Genomic DNA, 16,671 nt, shown 5'->3' with positions numbered 1-16,671 from the left:
CAGACCCCACATCACTGTGAGTAATGACCTTTTTGCTGTCTGTTGATAAAGTAAGAGGTGAACCAATTGTGAGCTACTCCCCGTATTCCGTAATGATCCTACTTCTGGAGCAATATTTTGTGATCAACATAATCAAACGCCTTAGTTAAATCAAAAAATATGTCTAGCGTTCGAAACCTTTCGTTTAACCCATCCAGTACTTCACAGACAAGAGACTTTCAGTTGTTGAACGATTTCTAAAGCAGAGCTATACCTTTGATAGCAAGTCGTGTGATATAAAATGATCAATTATCCTTACATACACAGCCTTTTGCAGTAACTTTAGCAAACACTGATGGCACAGAAATAGGTCTAAAATTGTCTATAATATCCCTTTCTCCCTTTTTATAAAGCGGCTTTACTACTGAGTACTTTAATCGTTCAGGAAACTGATCATTCCTAGAGAAAAAATTACAAATATGGCTAAATACAGAGCTAACATGTGCAGCATTAGAGAGATGGTAATACAAAGAGTTGGTAAATGACATTTTTCAAAGAATTCTCAAGTGGTTCTCTGAAAATTGTCTCCTTTTAAATTTTGAAAAAAAAAAACCACTACATTTGGTTCTGTACAACAAATAGTCATACCTACAACTGATGTAACACATGAGCAGGACCAGTAGATAGGGTAGAATACTCCAGATTTTTAGCTGTACACGATGATGAAAACTTGAACTGGAAGAAACATATTATTGAGCTTCTCAAGCAATTACGTTCAGCTACTTTAAACTGTTAACCTTAGAAACAAGCGTATCAATTTCCTGACACATTTTGCGTATTTCCACTCAGTAATGTCGTACGCAACAATTTACTGGGGTAACTCGTCGCTAGGAAAGAAAGTGTTTGCGAGAAGTAACGACAATATGTGGTGCTTACCCACGGACGTCAAGTGGATGCCTCTTCAAGGACTTAGGCATGTTAACTGCACCGTCACAATACGTATATTCGCTAATGAAATTTATCATGAGTAATACATCACAATTTGAGGAAAGGGAAAATGACCTTCATTAATCATTTCTGAAAAGCTGCCACTGACTCTGAAAGGAGTTCAATAAACAGCAACGAAAATTTTCGATCATTCGTCTAACAACATTAAATGTTTGACAGACAGTGAAGCAAGTTTTAAATCTAATTTGAAAGCAACCCCTTCCAATTCCTTCCACTCGACTGACGAACTCCTGCTTAAAAACTGGTAGCCAGCAAAAATAAGTACATAGAACGCAGGACTAAAAATAATGTGTTCACTAATGTTAACACTAATCACGTATACATATCCTGTAAACTGAATCTTTCCACATCATTTCGATAAGAGTCGTTCAAATGATCTGTGGAGCACGTAGCTAACTAACTGAACGACTGACTTTGGAGCAAGCTGCCATTCATCACACCAACTAGAAACTTCGTCATTTTCTATCTTCCTACAGTCAATCAAGGACGACACCTCGTATACAGTAGCACAATAGCATCATCAATAAACAATCAGAGATTGCTGTTTACCCTCTCTCTCAGAACATTTATGTATGTAGAGAATAAGTCTGCCTATTATACTTCCCTGGGGACTCCTAATGATACCCTTGTCTCTAAAGAACACTTGCTGTCAAAGACAACATGCTGGGCTTTGTTATTTAAGAAGTCAAACCACTCAACTATCTGAAAACCTATTCAGATGTGCTCGTACCTTCGTGAGCACCCTGCTTTGGGACGCAGTATCAAACGCTTTCTGGGAATCTAGAAATATGGAATGTGCCTGTAGCTCTTGATCCATGGTTCACTAGATACCAAATGAGAAAAAGGGGAAGCTGAGTTTAGTACGAAACATGGTTTTTGTGCTGATTTGTAGACAGAAGTTTTTCCGACTCAACTAGTCTATGTCTACGGACCTGTTCCTGTAGACAATTCTAAAGTACATGTAAAAAGCGCCCAGGGAAATTGATTTAAATTAATTCTTAGGAAGACTGAGTTCGACTACGGTGGATGTCTCGAATGCAGACGGTGTCGGCTTAGGAAGGACGAGCCAAGACAAATGAATAAATAACCTCACTTCGTTTCGAACTCACATAGCACGCTCATGAGGATGTGAGTGATACGATAAACAAAACCAGGTGGCATAATTGTGTGTGTGTGTGTGTGTGTGTGTGTGTGTGTGTGTGTGTGTATTCTTAGGTGGCATAATTGTGTGTGTGTGTGTGTGTGTGTGTGTGTGTGTGTACTTTTGAGGAGAAGTCGGTGTAACGGCAGCAGGATTCCGTATGAATAAAAAAGCAGGGCAGACACTGAGTTGGCTGTGAACAGCTCTGTTACGGGATTATCCTCATCAGCATCGACAGCGAACGGACGCCAATAACAATAATTCGGGTATACATGCTGACGTCATAAGCAGAACATGACGAGATGGAGTATATGAGGACTGAATGTTTAAAGAAGGGGGGATACTGAACTATTGCTTTGATTTTCTCTGAATCTGTAGCCAGTGAAATAGTGCATATAATAGTAGGCAGTCCAAATGAAGATGAATGGATACCAAAAAGAGCATTATGGAGGATGGACACTGAAGATAGGTTCAAGGAAGGGAACTGCGGAGAAACCCCGGATAACAGAAAAAATATTTAAGTTGATTGACAAAAGAAATACAAAAATATTCAAAACAGTCAGGGCAATAGTAATATAATTTACTAAGGAATTAAATAAACAGGAAGTCCAGGGAGCTAAAGCGAAATTTCTGCATGAAAAATGTGTTTAAATCGAAAAGGAAATATCAGTTGGAAGGACATATTCAACGTATGGACGTCAAAACAACTTTCAGTGAAATTAAAATCAAAGGCTTCAATATAAAGAATGTAAGAAGGATTCCATTGTTAAACGCAGAACAGAGATCAAATAGGTGGAAAAAGTAGAATGAGCGTTTCTGTGAGCGAGAGGAGCTGTATGTTGACTTAAAGGAAGAAGAAATGAGTGTTCATTTGCAAATAAATGGGACATCCAGTATAAAAGTTTGATGGACCTTTGTAAGACTTGAGATCGAACAGGGCAAAATGCATAAATAAATTTCTTTGACATTATTAAAAGAAACTGGCCAGCTGCGAGTAGGACTCGCGCTGAAATTTTCGTCCAAACTTAATTATTTATACAGACAGTTCATCCGTCCCAGAAATTAAGAATCTCTAAGATCTTCGCCAATTACGGGCATTGATACTGGCAAGATATCGGTCCCAAGAATTCCCGGACTTCGGAGAATGTTTTAATTTTAATTTTGAAGCCTCATAACAAATAACAAAATAAATATTTTTCGTGTGATATAATTACAGATTAACAATTTTCAGATTTTTTTTCTTTTACTTGTATCTGAAACCTTGCTTCTTGCCAAATTTCGTGATTTTTAGGTCAGCGGAAAGTATTCTACAGGTTTCGATGAGTGAGCTTGTGACAAAATGGCCATAACTTTTGATTGCATTGACTTAAATGCTTCACTTTTAACACCCCAAGGCGGCAAACCTTAATATGCGACATAGATTTCAATTTGATACATCTGCCCGTTCCTGAGCAACAGTGTTTCTAACCGTCGGACAGACAAGACTGACCAACAGACGACAGAGTAATCGTATAAGGGTTTCGTTTCTATCGGTTGAGGTACGGAACCCTAAAAGCGAGTTCAAGTTGCAACCTAACGGCTATTCGAGTTGGCATTTAGGCGCTATGAGACTGGAGACCTACCATCGGACTTTGAGCAAAAGTATCATCCACACAATCCTGAAAAATATCAGTTGTAGAGCCATATCTCTATCGCCATCAGCTTAACAGCTAATGCAAACCTATTCCTAACAAGAATATATACAGAAGAATACAAGAGAAAATTGTGGATATATTAGATGACGATCAGTTTGTCTGTAGGAGAGGTAAAGGCACGAGAGAGAGGAGGTTCTGAGGTTTCTCTTGACGATGGAAGCAAGACTGAGGAAAATCGAGACGCATCCATAGCGTTTATAGACCTAGAAAAAGCATTCGACAGTCTAAAATAGTCCAAAATGTTCGAAATTCTGAGAAATGTAGGATTAAGCTACAGAGAAATACCGGTAAAATAAAATGTATGCAGGAACCAAGGGAAACAATAAGAATTGAAGACCAAGAATGAAGTGTTCGTATTAGAAAGGATACAGCGAAGAAGCAAAGACGAAAATAAATGTTAAATACAAAGATTAAAGTTCATTGTGAAAGACTATTAACTATAAAATTCACCATCGTCAGCAAAATTGAGGAAATAATTGTAGAGTGTATTGAACAGAATGAACAGTGTGATGAGAAAACGCTGTGGATTGAGAGTAATGCGAAGAAAGACGGAAGTAATGAGGAATAGCTGCTATTAGATTGAAGTTAACATTAAAATTGAGGAACACAAAGTTGATGAACTGAAGGAACATGGCATATGACAAACGAAGAAAGAAAGGTATAAAAAGTAGAATACCTCAGACAGATCATTCCAGGATAAAATAAGTCTATTAGTATCAAACATAGTACTTAATTTAAGGAATAAATTTTTTAGGATATACGTTTGGAGCACAGCAATGTCCGGAAGCGAATCATGGACTTAGGGAAAAAGGAAAAGGAAGAGAATTGAAGCGACTGAAATGTCTGTAGAAGGCTGCTGAAGGTAAAGTGGACTGATCAGAAATGAGTTACTTTGTAGAACTGGCGAGGAAACGAATACGAGGAAAACACTGGCTAGAAAAGGGATAGGATAACATAATGTGTATCGAGACACCAAGGAATAACTAGCATTGTACTAGAGGGAGCTGTAGAGGGTAAAAACTGTTGGGGGATGACAGAGATTGAAATATATCCAACATACTATACAGGATGTTGAGTATAATATGTGTCCTGAAACGAAAAGTTTGTTACAGCGGGTAGCAATAAACCAGTTAGAAGACTGGCGAATACCCTTCTCCCCTAACCGCTTGGAGACTAGTTTTTCATAGTCCATTGAACATAGGGCCAGGAATTTGTACATGTAACGAAGAAAAGCAGGCTAAGTATCAGTAAACATGGTTTGCAGATATTGAACTACTGCAACTATCTTGGACACTGTGTACATTGGACTACCAGCATCATGCAGGAGACCAGTGAAAGTTGATGTTACAGTCGACGTCCGCCTACACGTGGGCGGGGGAAGTATCATAAGCGTCTACCATCCAAACATGAGCCCTTTTTTTAAGCCATTGTAGTACTGAAACTGATATTTGTGTTGAAGATCACTTTACAATCATGGATTCATACATTTATTTCCTATTAACATCTAAATTGATAACCATCACGAGGACTAACTGCGCGGTGATAGAGGGGTGTTGCCGCGTGGTTTAGGGCGCCTTGCCATGGTTAGCCCCGCCCCCCGCATTTTTGTTGGAACAGACATGCAGAAGTCGTTTCTTCAATTTCCTGAGGGTGTAACAATACACTTCAGAGTATATCGTTACACCAAGAGGGATGACAGCAAACAGAACAATCCCTTCAGAGTCCCTGAAGACCATCGCTATGACTTTACCGGCTGGGAGTGCGGCTTTGAACTTCTCCTTCGTAGGAGAGGTTTTATGTCGCCACTCTACGGATTGCCGTCTTGTTTCCAGTTCGAAGTGATGAACCCATTTAACACACACATGACGATGTTCGACAAAAAATTGTCACGATCAGGCTCGTACCTCGCAAGCAATTCCGCACATATGGTCCTTCGTTGCTCTTGATGGTCTTCTGTTAGATGGCGAGAAACATAGCGGGCACACATCTTTGAGTATCCCAACTGGAGGACGAGTGTGTCAGCACTACTAGCACAGACGTCCAGTTGTGCAGCGAGTTGTTTGTGATTCGTCGATCACCTCGAATGAAAGTGTCCGCACGTTCCAAAATTGCAGGAATCACAACTGTGTGCAGCCGGCCGGCGCGACCGTGTAGCGTTAATGACAGGGGCCACGCTCAACGACTCACCGTGCATTTGTTCACTGTCCGGTCTCCGTAGACGTTCTGAAAGCGCCTGTGAATATCTGCCATGCTCTAAATTCCGCCAAAAAAAAAAAAAAAAGAACTCAGTGAAAGCTCTCTGCTTGGAACACACCTCCGTTACAGACGCCATTTTGAGCGCTTCGTGTAGCGCCGCCACCTATTGGAACTTCATGAAACTATAGTGGCTGGAGCGGGAGTATTCCACGATATTGCACAAAAGAATCCGCATTTTTTTTCAACCGAAATTGGCCAAGAGAACAGTGATACATTACTGTTTGAATGTCTCTCGTAATACACGATTCTTAAATCCTTTGTGCTTGCGGTATGGATTCTATTGAAACTACTACGAACACCTCTGTGTAGTTTGCGTGTAGGGCTGTTGCGCCTTATAACAGCAAAGGCGGCAGCAGGTATTCTAAATGTATGTAAATGAGGATTTCGTGGCCGTTACGACAAATGAACCAGTGCGGCAAGCTTCAGAGAGAACCGCCGAGGCTGTTCAGATGGGACGCTGGCGGCGCGTGCAGGAGCTGAGCAGGCCTAGCGATCTAATTATTGCTCTCCAAGGTCGACAGCCTGTATTGGTAAACGGTGCAAACGCGCAACACATGAAAGTCCAAGGGCCAGGCTGAAACGTTCTTTTCGTCCGTACCTCGCAAACTCGATAGTGTTGCACCAACTAAAGAAGCCACGCAACCTCGGCAGTGTGCGACGCGCGAGATAAATTACGCGGCGTAACGTACTACTCCGTGAATTTAATATGAAACATTTACTAGCGGGCCCGGGTGAATACTCTGTTCTGCTAAAGTATCAAATCAGCCTAGATAAGGTTGCTGCTGAAGATGTGGCGTGCGAGACAGGGTTAAATTTTTCACTTTTCCAAAATAATTAATGAAAAGCGCTACAGTTACCTTCAGGGGCTCGAAAAAACTATGGAAACACTGCGAAAAATGCGAGCTTGGTCATAAATTCAGATGTTAACTGGGCCTGCAGATTGAGCTGTTGTGTTTGACCACGGACGTCGCCTGTACAATGTCCTCAATACGGTGCAAATGTCTGTCGTGTTCAGAACATTTTTCTTTGTAGCTATGAGTGCATTATGTCGGTGCTAGGTGCATTCTGAAGTGAGCAATTTGTTGGTGCTCTTATGGTAAGCGTTTCCGTAACCAAGGTAGCCGAACATCATATCGAAGATATCGTCATTAGGACGAAAAATAAGAAGTTGACGGGAGCAAAAGTAATTAAAGAACTGTTGGTCGAACCCTGTCAGCACCAAAGCAACACGAAAGAAACTCCAGAAGCAGACAATTGCAGGACAAACTGGAATTTCAACACCACTCATCAGTGATAATTGCCCGTAACATGAATACGTGGTACTGAAGCTACAGAACCTGGACAATGCAATATTGGAAGAAAAGTCGTTTAGACGGGTGAGTCTTGTTTCACACTGATTCAAACTTCTGGTACTTCCGAAGGGTAAAACGTGGCGGGATTCGTTGATGATTTTGGCACCATATCGTGGTATTCCATGAGCAATATGAGTACTCTGGAAGATAGCATACTGCTATGGATTATATGACCATTTTGGCTCATCAGGTCCATCCCATAGTACAATGTTTGTTCCCCAATGGTGAAATTGTATTCCAGGACAACAGGGTCCCTGTTCACACAGCTTCCTGTTCACACATCGTCCAAAACTAGTTTTGCAGTACGAGGATAAACTGGCCTTAAGTTACAAGGAAAAGAAAGCATCCATTGATATTTTAGTCTCTCGACTGTGAGTCAGGTAAAACGCCGCGAAACCTTTGCCTTGCTCTGTGAATGTTAAGACAGCCACTTCTCTGTTAGACCTCATAATACATTGAGAGCATATCAACCAATGTCTGTTTAAAGGTTCTGTGAGACCATACCTCTTCTGACACAAGTTTGACTGAAACATTTTCACTCAATGAGAAAAAATTACACATTCGTAATCGCGGACCCTGTCAGTACCGAAACAGCATGTTTTCGGCAAGAAACTTCGCATTTTCTAGCCTCAGTAGTAGTTACAGCTTCGGTGACAGCATAGGGGATGTAATTAATACCATTTGTCAACTTGGAATATCTGTCCAAGAAGTCATTTCCAATCTGATGAAATTGAGCAACCGCTGGCGGAATTGTTACTAGATGTCTTGCTGGTACCTGAGGCACATATTTCAGTTATTGGTATTATCTGCAATGGCTTACATAACGTCCCACAGGTTATTAGAGACCTGGCCAATCACACCGGCTTCTGATTCTATCAGTGGACTCTGTGAATCCCAGATGATCTCGGCTGGCATGACTAGCATCTGTTTTCGTCCCAATGAAATGTGACTCTTTTCATACAATATTCCCTCTGTCCTAAGGCATCTCCTACAGAGTGAGATGGCGGAGTTGTTAACACACTGGACTCGCATTCGGGAGGACGACAATTACGACGATCCAAATTTAGTTTTTCCGTAATTTCTCTAAATCGATCCAGACAAATGCCGGGATGGTTCCTCTGAAAAGAGCACGCCTGATTTAGTTTCCTATCCTTACGTAATCCTAGCTTGTGGTCAGTCTCTAAGGACCGTGACGTTACATTCAAATTTTCCCTTTCCGAAATCATCTGTGCTGTTCAGTAATGTTGGATGGTCTCTTTGTCCTACTGAAATGTGCATTAATGCAGCGACGAATAGGATATCACAACTTCTACGACGTTTCTCCTGTAAGTTCTGTAAAGGTAAATATCTTTGATTGTGTCCACTTAAAAAAAAAAAAATCTCGACTATGCCAAAAAATCGGGAGACTATCATCCTCTGTTATACCGTAGTTCTTTTCGTACTCTGGAGGAGTAAGCAATCACTCTTTCAGTTCCTTTCAAATTTTCTGCTAAAACTAGATGTATATCGTAGCCACTAGCATCAGTATGTCATTCCATCTCGACATATTCGTCAAAAAGTGTCAGGACTAGAGGCTGTTAACACCACGAAAAGGATACGGAAGCGTCTTTTTCCTCGCTCCAAAATGTTTTGGCGTTTCCATACAGCAGTACTTACAGTGAGCGCACTTTGTAACTGAACTCCTTTCTGAAGCGTCTGTAGGAGGAGTACATTCCCAGGAAGCCTCTCAAATCACTAACGTCCAGAGGATTTGGATAATCTGCTATAGTTCTTACTTTTTCTGAGCCAGTGCGCACACTGTCTCTAACAACTATGTGCGACGAGATTTTTATTTCCTGGGCAAAGAAGACACACTATCTTACATTACACAGAACGAAGACCTGCATCACGGACACACTTCAGCATAATTTCCAAGTAATTTGGATGCTTTTCAGATGTCTCCAAACAAATGCCGACGTCGTTCACACAATAAAGACACATCGTCCATTTAAAATATCGAAGCAGGTTGTTCGTCAATGCGTTAAAAGGTGGCTGAAGCGTTGCATAGATCAAAAGGTATAGCTTTGAACTCACAGAGGTCATCAGATGATTTGAAGCCAATCTTTTTCAGAGCGAATCTCGATCTGCCGGTAGCCAGTCTGCTTATCTATCCATAGTGATTAAATACTTCGCTCCCAGCAATGTGACCAAACTATCACTATTTTGTGGTATAATTCCTTTTCGATGTCGTTTTTCAGCCGCTGGTTAACGAATCCGAAGCGCTACGTGCCATCTTCATGCCATTTCATTATATTACAGAAGCTGTCAGTTGCTCCGAAAGGAGTTCCATACGCAGCAATAAAAATTTTTGATAATTTGCCCAAAACATGAAATATCTGACAGGTAGCACAGAAAGTTATAAATTTAACCTAAAATCATTTCTCCTGGACAACTTCTCCTATTACCTGGTCAAATTTCTATCTGCAAAGCGGTATCCAGAAAAAACGTTTTAGTTCCTTGCGTAGGACTAAAAAATGTTTATTGATGTTAACACTAAATATGTACACACATTCTGTAATCTGACTAGTTCCATATCATCTCGATAAAAGAATCATTCAAATGATCTGTGCAACACCTGGCCAACTACTATTTTTCAAGGGGGCCCATAGCTTGTTACCCAGATCCTGTGTTTCCATTGTTCGGGTGGCTGCACTTCATAAGAGCACTGACTAAGAGGAAGCGATGCATGCTCCCTAGTGATAATTAGCTTCACGCTGGGAAGTTTTGTCCGTCCTTGTCTCCAATCTAGAAATTAATGCGCTGACAGACTGACACTATTTCATGTCACATGTTGTATTCAACGACATGTTCGAATCCATTACCCATTTCGTCGGGTCTTGTCTAGTGTCTTCCGCATGCACTGAGGAATGCTAATGTGCACCTGACTCACCGATGCTTTTGTACACAATGGTACCATGACAATCCAGATCATAGCAGAAATGTGCCGCTCGTAATCGGGTCCCGCTCCTATTGGCGACGGCTTGTGTAAAGCCTTATTGAAGCCACGGTACTGTTTATGGCAGAGATGCTGCGTGTTTCGACCATTCTATGTCAAGTAGAATCCGAAATCGAACACCACGTACGAGAGCAGGGTCGTCAGTAGAACTAACTTACCACACTGAAAACACATCTGTTGAACGCACACGGAAGTACTGGCACAACTCAACTATCTACATGAGCACTGTGTGTTCTTGTTAAAAATACATTTTCTGATTAAAAAAAAAAAAGGGTGAAGCACCCACAAGTTGAGGAGGAAACGAAATCGAACTTCTCGGGCTTAGAAGGTGTATGATGGAATTTGAGTGGTTACGACAAGGTCTCCAGTTTGTTGAACCCCTCTGGCCTGAATGCATCGCATAATTCAGTTGGGAAGGGTGACATAAAGCCACCGTATTCTCTCCTGAGGCAAGCTGGCTCACAGCCAATAGAACTGATCCTTGGTATCCCAGATAGTCTGGATACTGGCATTGAGACGGAGTTGATATCCCATCTGTTGTTATGTCTTGGTGGCCACGAGAGTACATCTTCACGAATACCGTGAATAGACATATGTGTGGACGAGTATTGTGGTGTTGAAACATGACATTGCGCTACTGTCGCATGAGAGGTAACGCATGAGGACGTAGGACGTCAGTGACGTGATGTTCTGCCGTCAGATTTCGTTCAGTCAGTACCAGACGTAACCTAAAGTCGTAGGCGATGGCTCCCCATCGGGCTGCGGAACGAACTACTGACGTCACACTGGTTACCTCGCCCCCGACGTACATCGCGAACGCTCGGCTACGCGCGGAGTCAGTGACAAGGTACTCAATAAAGTCCTTAACTTTGTCATATGTTATCGAAAGCACGAGTGTATTTAAACGCGCAGCTACGAAACATTAAACTGGTCTAAAATAGCAACTCTTTCTGCTGGAGATGATAGCTGGTACACGAAGGCTCTCAGTGCCACGTGCTGGGACGCCCGCCACAGGGCTCGTATATCTCGTCTTTGGCCCTGTTCCCCCTCACCACGACGCCAGTAGTGACACCGCTGTGTCTCTCCAAAACATTAGAAGAACGGGTTCTCTCCCTAGGTTGCCGCCATACTCGCCTGCGATGGTCTCCAGGGGTAGCACAGAAGCGTCATGACAGCTGACACCATTCATCAGCAGCCTACGTTTCCCGATCGCGATTCAACTCCAAACGCAGTGTCGTGGTGTTATTGGCAGCCTACGCATGGGACGGTGATTCCCTTTTCCAAATGCTGCTTGTCTCCGACCAATCTCACGAGATGATCCAGAATGTTGCAGAGAAAGCCACGTCGCTCTCCGATGGCATACGCAGATCCGAAGGTGGTAAGATGTTCGTCTCGCACAATAAGGCGATCCTCCCTCATACAACTATGCAAACATCCGGCCACTATCATATCCGAATGCCCCACAAGTATTGACATTGCACGATTCAGCCAGCCGGGCAAAGGGAGTATCACAATCAGAGATGGGCATTATTCGAATATGTCTCCATTTAGATAATTATTAGAATAAATAGATCATTCCAATAAATTTGTTGGTAAATAAATTATTTGCGAATAAAGGGATTCTTACTCTCTGCGTATACAAATAATTATTTGTTACTTACTATTTCTAATTTAAATAACGAATAACGTAGAAGGCCGTAGTAATTTCGTTATTTACTTCTTGAATAGAATTCTATAGCTAGTCGTTCTTTGAAGGCCCCAGTTTCGTTTCTATTAGGTAAATAAATTATTAATGGTTTGTCCAGAAATTTGACTTAGTGGGTTAGGTTCCAGACTACAAGGTTTAGATTCCCCATTGATCCTAAGATTTCTGTTAATTTTCCCTTCTTTCACCTCTGTCAGTGTCATGTCAAGATGTACCATGTTTTGGAGTACACGTTCTTAGTCGTCATCCAGGGACTATAATATCTGCACCAGGGCACACTACTCGCAGAACGTCCACATGCATGACTGTTATTTTGTAACCTTTGAAAGACATATTGCAGCAGCTATAAAATTGACGGAGACTTGTATTACCAATAGAATTAACACAGTGTTTCAGACAGTAGACATTGAAGAGGAGCAAATTCTTGTCTCCGTCTGTCTGCGTTTCATTAATTTGATAGATTGTTTTTCAGTGCTTACAAAATTCTGTGAAAATTCCAGAGAACTTCGTCAGTACGAGCACACTATTGATCCTTTGTCGACTCGATGTTGCATATTCTAGAAAGACATTGGAGAAATTAACTGTGTCACTTTTATATCCCCTCCTGAGGCAAGATGGCCAACAATAGCAAATTACCTTCAATATCTTGGGAAGTCTGGGATGGTCCCCCATATGTTGCATCTGAGACACATTAAGTTACCTTGCTGGTCATTGAAATATCTGTCTCATACAGGAAGTCCACGAACCCACGGGTGTGGACGAGCTTTGTCCTCTTGTGTGAAAAATAAATGCTGTGGAATTATCACATTAGAGTTAACAACCGAGGATGCAGGGTGGCAGTGATGTACCGTTGTCATCTGAGTTCCTTGAATGACTATCGTTTGTGACCTGAAATCATATCCGCGCACCATGGAGCTTTGTGTAACCCCAATATGTATGTGTGTTTTTGGAAATATGTGGTAAGACCTTATGGGACCAAACTGCTGAGGTCATCGGTCCCTAAGCTTGCACACTACTTAATCTAACTTTAACTTACGCTAAGGACAACACACACACACCCACGTCCGAGGGAGGGCTCGAACCTCCGACGAAGCGAGCCGCGCTGACTGTGACAAGACGCCATAGAACGCGCGGCTCGGAGTCATTCTCTCGTATGATGGTCGACAGAAGTAATGCGGAACCGAAATTTATCAATGAAGATTGTGGCGTCACTAGGACACCACTTCAAATGCCGCCGTCTGTTTTTGTGCTAACACCAACGTAGGGCCTACACACGAGAACTGTGTTATACTGGCTGCTGGTAGCCTGCGAGCAATTGTATGGGATGACGCTTGGGGGTTTTATTCAGTCCATTGTACCCGTTCACTGATGTGAAGGTGTATATTGGTGATCCTCTTTTAGAGCTAGACTTGATTGATCTGAACTTCGATCTTTAGAATGCTTATTGTTTCCATACGTTCCATTCAGCCCTTTACTGGGGCACAACTATATGCGAATGCCCCTTATGCCAGAATATTGTACGATAGATCCGCAATAAGACTTGATCATAAATGTGCCCAGTGTTTGTATCATTGTCACACTCGTGCACGTGTTATTCTGCGTGGTGCTGTGCAGTTGTTAATAAACATGACATCGCGCATGTCCTTAAGATACCCTGGTACTCAAGGTAAAATGGTCGTATAGCGAGAAAATTAAATAACTTTGGTTACCGTCCAGCTGTCACAACCATTGTAACTGTAATCATCTGCTTCTCTGCCTATGGCGCAGAAGTGAACGAAATGACGTCGAAGTTTAGGGTTATTTCCTCGGAGTAGTTAACGGATGTTGTCAATCAGTGTATAAGGGACGTTAACGCCAACGGAACGAAGCACAATAAGTGCCAGAAGAAAAAAATGAAGTGGAATTACCGGTGATACGACTGGGTGCAGAAATCACAACATACTTTGCCGTTTACTTAACAGAATGTATTTGAAAGTGGGGGTCGTAAATGATGTTCCAAGACAATTGCTTGTCGTCTTCCACATGCAGTCTTGAGCTACGATTGGATGCGTTCTTTGTGAGATGATCCTTTATGCAGTTCATACCTTTTCCATTGCGGCTGTTATCCTCAGAAAAAGCTTCTTTACCTTCTTCTCACGGTAGTCCTAGAGTTGTAGGCGCATCTCGCATCTCTGTCTCCAAACGACTCAATCTAGCTATTCCTCCTCATCCTCTTCTATTCCTCTCCTATCCAACGCTTCTTTGATAGCTCTTAGTCACCCTTCTCGCAGTGTCCTCCTCCTCCTCCTCCTTTCAGGAGGGTGCCATGAACGTGCTCTTTGGACATCTGTGCTTTCCTATTCTTCTGACATGCTTTAACCATCCTAGCTGCCTTCCTTCTATTCTGTCCATAATACTACACTACTGGACATTAAAATTGCTACACCAAGAAGAAATGCAGATGATAAACGGGTATTCATTGGACAAATATATTATACCAGAACTGACATGTGATTACATTTTCACGCAATTTGGGTGCAAAGATCCTGAGAAGTCAGTTCCCAGAACAACCACCTCGGGCCGTAAAAACGGCATTGATACGCCTGGGCATTGAGTCAAACAGAGCTTGGATGGCGTGTACAGGTACAGCTGCCCATGCAGCTTCAACACGATACCACAATTCATCAAGAGTAGTGACTGGCGTATTGTGACGAACCAATTCCTCGGCCACCATGGACCAGACGTTTTCAATTAGTGAGAGATCTGGAGAATGTGCTGGCCAGGGCAGCAGTCGAACATTTTCTGTATCCAGAAAGGCCCCTACAGGACCTGCAACATGCGGTCGTACATTATCACATTATCCTTCTGAAATGTACGGTTTCGCAGGGATCAAAATGGTTCAAATGTCTCTGAGCACTATGGCACTTAACTTCTGAGGTCATCATTCCCCTAGAACTTAGAACTAGTTAAACCTAACTAACCTAAGGACATCACACACATCCATGCCCGAGGCAGGATTCGAACCTGCGACCGTACCGGTCGCGCGGTTCCAGACTGCAGAGCCTAGAACCGCTCGGCAACTCCGGCCGGCTTCGCAGGGATCGAATATAGGGTAGAGCCCCGGGTCGTGACACATCTGAAATGTAACGACCACTGTTCAAAATGCCGTCAATGCGAACAAGAGGTGACCGAAACGTGTAACCAATAGCACCCCATACCACCAAGCCTGGTGATACGCCAGTATGGCGATGACGAATACACGCTTCCAATGTGCGTTCACCGCGATGTCGCCAAACACGGATGCGACCATCATGATGCTGTAAACACAACCTGGATTCATCCGAACAAATGACGTTTTGCCATTCGTGCACCCAGGTTCGTCGTTGAGTACACCATCGCAAGCGGTCCTGTCTGTGATGCACCGTCAAGGGTAACCGCAGCCATAGTCTCCGAGCTGATAGTCCATTCTGCTGGAAACGTCGTCGAACTGTTCGTGCAGATGGTTGTTGTCTTGCAAACGTCCCCATCTGTTGACTCAGGGATCGAGACGTGGCTGCACGATCCGTTACAGCCATGCAGATAAGATGCCTGTCATCTCGACTGCTAGTGATACGAGGCCGTTGGGATCCAGTAGGCGTTCCGTATTACCCTCCTGAACCCACCGATTCCATATTCTGCTAACAGTCAATGGATCTCGACCAACGCGAGCACCAATGTCGCGATACAATAAACCGCAATCGCGATAGGCTACAATCCGACCTTTATCAAAGTCGGAAAAGTGATGGTACGCGTTTCTCCTCCTTACAGGAGGCATCACAACAACGTTTCACCAGGCAACGCCGGTCAACTGCTGTTTGTGTATGAGAAAACGGTTGGAAACTGTCCTCATGTCAGCACGTTGTAGATGTCGCCACCGGCGCCAACCTTGTGTGAATGCTCTGAAAAGCTAATCATTTGCATATCACAGCATCTTCTTCCTGTAGGTTAAATTTCGCGTTTGTAACACGTCATCTTCGTGGTGTAGCAATTTTAATGGCCAGTAGTGTATAATGGGTCTGCATTCTTTCTTTCTCTGACTTCCTGGTTTGTTACGCTGTCAAGTCGGGAAATGATAGTTATTTATGATTTTCTTTCCTGTTTGTTCGTTTAGTCTCACCTGACAACCTGAATTTCTCTCGGAAGAAGTTTATTTTGAGCAGGTAGATTTCCCTCTAATTTTTTTCTGTGTAGCTTCTCTTTGCGTACTGGTGTTCCCTTTCCAGTTGTTGTTGTTGCTGGTAACGACGACGACGGATTTTTTCCATCTTACTTTTTGGAAGAGTCGCAAAAACTACAACAGAATTTTGACTCTGGAATTGTAGTCTGTAGACTGGGGTCCAGTTCTACGTGCAGACAGCAGTACTGAGACGTTTTCTTGTGTCTTACATCATAATTGGAAAATACGAGAATGGTTGCTCCAACAAGATTACGGCTGTTTCCGTATACTGAGCCGGGTGAACCCGACGTCGGCGTTTCGGTAAGCACAAGACTTTGTTTTAGTTCGGTAGTTGCAGAGAACCTAG

General features: G+C 42.7%; 1 protein-coding gene across 2 annotated transcripts in view; it reads left to right on the top strand.

Annotated features, from left to right (window-relative positions):
* LOC126411755 (transcriptional coactivator YAP1) overlaps window positions 1-16,671 on the top strand; it is a 364,629-nt gene that overhangs the window by 277,781 nt on the left and 70,177 nt on the right. The gene's annotated exons all lie outside the window — the stretch shown is intronic.

Source organism: Schistocerca serialis, chromosome 1 (assembly GCF_023864345.2).
Source record: "Schistocerca serialis cubense isolate TAMUIC-IGC-003099 chromosome 1, iqSchSeri2.2, whole genome shotgun sequence".
Lineage (NCBI taxonomy): Eukaryota > Metazoa > Arthropoda > Insecta > Orthoptera > Acrididae > Schistocerca > Schistocerca serialis.
This window is presented reverse-complemented; position numbering and strand designations above follow the sequence as displayed.